This window comes from Chenopodium quinoa, unplaced genomic scaffold, assembly GCF_001683475.1.
Source record: "Chenopodium quinoa cultivar QQ74 unplaced genomic scaffold, ASM168347v1, whole genome shotgun sequence".
NCBI lineage: Eukaryota > Viridiplantae > Streptophyta > Magnoliopsida > Caryophyllales > Amaranthaceae > Chenopodium > Chenopodium quinoa.
The window spans coordinates 1,401,387-1,407,153 of record NW_018744466.1 but is presented as its reverse complement, the minus strand read 5'-3'; positions in this window follow the sequence as shown (position 1 = coordinate 1,407,153).

Genomic DNA, 5,767 nt, shown 5'->3' with positions numbered 1-5,767 from the left:
CAGCCTTGTAATGTAGCTCCTCTTACTGAGAGTACCTAGCCGCCCGAGTGTTGCCGTTATAATCCCCTATTACGGCAGACGTTTGACAACATCAAAACGGACTAGTACTCAAACAAGAGAACTCACAATACTCATGGTCAAGGAAATAAGTTCCGATAGCCATAATGAGAAGTATACTTATGATGATTTTTAATCTCTTAAATTATTCTCATAGGTCGATCTGGTATGGTTCTAAACCAATAACTGTGCAAATGATTTATGATAATCATGTCCTCATAGCACAAGAAACAGTTCTATAAATCAAACTACACACTAATCTCAATTGGTCATTAATCGTCCATCGTTTAAATGACCTCGATTAGGGACAATTTTCGATTATATTATTCAATGTTCACTTAATAGGTGTTTCCTTACCAAGACTGGTCTTGATACCCTATTTTGAATATTCCAAGAATCGAATGGACTCATTATTTAATTCTCAACCAAAATTAAATAGCAAACGGAGTGATAAAATTGCATGAAATTTTAAATTACTCCAAAATCTGAATGGTTCATATTATGATAAATGGTTTTTTCCGAATGTTTTAAGAGTGTCACTCTTTATAAAACATCTATAGAAATCACACCCATATCTAATATGCTTGATTTCTTTAATGCAATTGTGAATGTTGTCGTTCACTAATTGCATAGGTTTAGTTATAACTACTTTGCTAATCTAAGCATCTTCATTACAGATCACTTTCATAATAAGATGATAAAATTTGAGTGTGTCATGGATTATATTTGATTTAGGATTTATTGTCCAAGTGATGGCTCCCACTCATTTTCATGATTGAGACCTTCAACTTGACAACCTACAATCATTAATGTTCATCAACGAACTTTCCATAAAACATCTTCTTTATTATCGCCATTAAGGCAACAATATTCTAAACATATATTTTAGTCGACTTCCTGATGATGCTTTGCTTGGGTTTCATTCCAAATGGCTCACAATGATTTGGGATACCCTAATCACTTGTGATCATGTAAATTTTCCTTAAATTCCTTCACATTACACATGGATCCACGTCCATGTTACCATTCTCAAGCCACGACTTATTGTTCGCTCGTGCTTATAAACGGCTTCCTTGTTAAGGATCTAATCCTTGTTAAGGCTTGTGCTTGCAACATCAATTCTCAAATTGTATTTGTTTTCACAAGTCAAGATATCATCCTGTTACTTATCCAAGTACTTTGGATGTTCTTGCCCATAATCTAACGATCTAATACATAGATTCAAGTTGATTGGTGCTTCATACATACTTCACATGCTCTAAGCAAGTAAGTCCTACGACGATTCCATATCATAGCGTACATGATGGATTAAATTGCATAGTAATTCTCAATCTTATTCCATCAATTTGTAATTTTAGCTCATTCAGTTTCACAGAGTCTTTGCTAAACAGTTTGTTGTGTGATATGGTTGAAAGTCTCTATTAGAGTCTTTCATGTTTGACTTAGTATTTATCCTAGCATATACTTAGTAGAAAAATTTACTTAGTTTTATACATACGGGTCAAAAGCCTTTCAAATTTCTTCAACTCATGTTAGGTTTAACACGGTAAACTCCTTTACATGTTCAAACATTTTATTAAGTCTATACAATATAACTTAATACCCAATACGTACTAAGTATCGTCTTTTTCTTGGTCCATTGTCGAAAATACTTTTAACTCTAAGCATTTAGCATTTGATAGTTATTTCAAAATAGAGTTCGTAAACTTCTTGTTGGACCTTTACTTTTGCTCCCACTAAACTTCTTATTCATGAGAATTTCTATGTTTCTCTATAAGCCAATCCTCTTATTAACTTTATGAGAAAACATGTTCCAATTCCTATATGCAATGCTTCCTTAAATTCCATAACGGATTCCTTGATCTTGCTTTCAAATCTAGCATTATTTAGATTTTCAAAACCCTTAGACGATTCCATAGTCACTTCAAAATCCTATTTTGGGAAGGCGGTTTTGGAATCTATTTTGCCATATTTCATGTGAGCAATTTTGCTAAAACAATCACGAAAAGACTTTAGAATTCCGATTGCTGAATAGGTTTTTATTAAAATCAACTCCGTGAATTTATTTGTATCCTTTTCATCCAATCTAGCTATGTATGCATATACATTTCCACATTTATTAGTTTTCTACTTGAAAACTTATTCGCAATCGATGGGTCCTTAACCCTTTATGCAAATCAATCAAGTTTCAAACACGATTATCAAACATGGAGTCTATCTCGAATTTTTATGGCCTTTAACCATTATTCGGAATTTGGATTTGTCATAACTATCTTACAAGACATTATTCCTTTACTATCTAATAGTAAATAGTATGCTTGTAAGTCTTAGGTTTATTTCTAACTTAATAGAAATTTATAGGATTTAATTCAAGCCATTGGTGAATTCTATACCTATACGGGGCAATTGCATCAACCACTGAGTTTCAAGGAGCTTCCAAAGCCCTTTTATTATGTTGATCTTACTCCAACATTTCTGATGTTTTGTGAGTAATGAATTCTCTTTTAAGGCACTTGTAAAGTCCTTTTGAGTATTCTTGATCAAGCATTCTCACGAAGCCCTTTTAAGGTCTTCCGAGATTCTCAGTTCTAGTTTGTTGCTAAGCTCGATGGTCATCGAGTTCATTTTCCTCCCACTTGTCGTTTTGGAAACATGTTACTTTCCAGAAAGACACCACTTAGAGAAAAAAACACTATGTTCTCAATTAGGTTGTGGAGGTAAGGCCCATGGTCTCACTTGAATGTTTACAAAAAGACATGTATATTGTCTTTAGGTAAAAGTTCGTTGTAATGAAACAAACAGTTAGCTCCCACTTGAGCTATCTTAGCCTTTAATGAGCCATTCATATCCCACTCAACCACCTAGCTCTTACTAAGCTAGTGAGTTTCCACTGAGTCACTTAGCTCCCACTAAGCCAATGAACTCCCACTGTGGCTAAAAGTTTTAGACATATACTTGAAAAGACATTTAGAAGATAATTCTATCCATAACTGAATATGGCGTCCTTTCTTAGCTTCGACATTTTGTTTAGTGTAACATTAGTCCTTCGTGCAAATCTTAAGAACTTTATAGGAAGGAATGCGAACCATCATTGTTAGAGTCATTTTAAATGGCATCGAGGTCTCCGTGAAGACACACTATGTTCTTTGTGGAGTTATTTATGAAAATTTCAATTTCATAACTTTGTGATGGTCACGCTTGGCTCAAGCAAACATCGCTCGATCTAATCTAGAAGTTTTGATATCTTGCCAAGTAGATTCTATACTTCACTGTTTTCTAGAACTACTCAAGGTCAAGTTTGTTCACATTAGATGAATATATCCATATTCTTTCAAATTCTTTGTGAGACGTTGAAGTAAACGAATCCTCTTTCGCTTTCGGTGTCAATTGTCTATACCAAGAACAATAGCTCTTTACTTTGTCGGTTTCAACAAGTAAGACTTGTTTGTCTTAGAACGATTCAACTATCAAGAGACTATCTAATAGAGCCTTGAGTACGTTCTTGTTGATGCTACATTGCTAAAGATGTTCGGAATGCAAATCATGCCGATGAATTTGAGCTTTTGCTAGTTTATCATGTTAAGATAATGTTTGTTTATAATCAAGCATTCTTGACTCATGGTTTAGACAACCATGCCATTCAAATAAATTTGCAACTATTGCTCATTGCTTTAAATGTGAGTCTTCCCGTGTGTAAATGGATCAATTGCAAATTATGGAACACAATAACCATTTATTTGTTCCAACCTTAGCTTAAAGGTCTTTAAACAAAGCATACATCCTTACAACTAATATAACACCACTTGCTTCATTCTTAGCTTGTAAGTCGATAACTTAGCTTATCTTCAATAGTTTGAGGTCACTTTCAAAGTGGAACACTCAAGCAGTATCCGATACTTGTGAAGATAACGATTTGCTAAGTTAACTACTATATATGAACTCATGTTTGAAATGGAATCTTAATCCTTTTCTTCATTCCTAATTTCCTATATTTCTTATCATACTTTATCTCATAATCCTTTAAGAACCATTTCTTTAAGAGTCTTTGACTTTTATACTTTTTTAGGCATAATTAAGCATCTAATGCGCTGTAAAACAAAGTTCCATCTTTTCCTTTAATTCACGCTTGAATTACTACATCAATGAGTCCAACTCATCTATATATTAAGCGAAAAGATATGTTAGTTGTCAATATTGACAATTTGAGTTTGCAACTCAATACTTCATGTTTTATCAAAACTACCTAGTATTTTGATACATGATGTCCAACCGTCCTTTCGGACTTTGTTATAAAAGTCATTTATGAGAATTGCATTTTAGAAATGCTTTACTTTTCTTTGAGAACCATTCTCAAAGATTTCCCTTACCAATCAAGGAAAGCAATACGGTTTGATTTGGAATTCTACAAATATAAGTGCAAAGTATTACCATTTATCAATTAAATAACATAATAAGTTTGAAAATTAAAAGGTATTCATGCAAATCTTCAATCTTATTAAACGTCTTATCCATGCATTAAAATTGTCCCCGTTTGGCGAGAATAAGTCGATTCCAAGATCCGAAGAAACAAAGAGTGGTTAAGCATGTTTTGGCTTGTCTTAACACTCAATCTCCTAAGGTAAGCAACGCTTTGCTAATGGCTCCAAGCCACTCTTGGTTGAATAAATCTTCGGATCTAATTCTCTCTCAACAATTTATTCACTTTGCCACAACATGTTAGGAACCCATCACTCATATCGTTGAGTAGAACCAAAACCAACTCGCATACCCGGTATGCCTTACTTCCTAGGAGAGGTAGTGATGCCTCACTTTGGTGTAGCCTACCACTACCCTCGTTCGGCCGGTAAGTGTTGTTTTGGAATGGCAAGTTTTTACTCAATATTTATGGACCTAGGGTTTCCATGTTGGTTGATTTAAGTGAACTTAATTAATCATCACAACATTTGAAATCCTAAACATGCATCTAACATATAATTCATATACATAAACATATATTTTATATATATATATTTATATATATATATATATATATATATATATATATATATACACATAAACATATATATATACATAAACATATATATATATATATATATATATATATATATGGAAAAACATAAATATAGATGCATTTGGCAACTAGCACGACCCCTAGAGATCTTCAAATCTTCAACAGGTCTTCATTTGCAACTTCATGGGTACGTTTTCCAAGAAACTCCATCTTCAAGACTTGACTATAATTAAATGCAACTACTAGTATGTACGATTGGGACTAATCTAAATATTAAGGTACAAAAATACTCAACGGTACGCAGACCATATTTAGATTTACAAAAATACATCACGGATCGCAGTCCGTATTTTCTATGCTAATCGGGCCCCACTAGTTGCCATTTCATAAAACATGTGAGAGAATATACATTCCATTCATCCCTTCACTATTTGTGAATGGCCCATGCATTTTACAACGGTAAACAAGTAACAATGCAAATAAAACATGCGTGAACTAGTAACTAATCTAGCTGGTTAATCCAATTAACACGCCTAATTAAAACTAGTCAAAGTTGTTTTAACCGGTTATGTAAATAAGCACAATTTAATATTTGAAGCTCCCACTAAATTCCGCATCCAACTTAATTAATCCAATTAATTAAGCCTGTAATTCCCAAAATTTGTCAAAAAATATATTTTGCCAATGCCGCTCAAAACC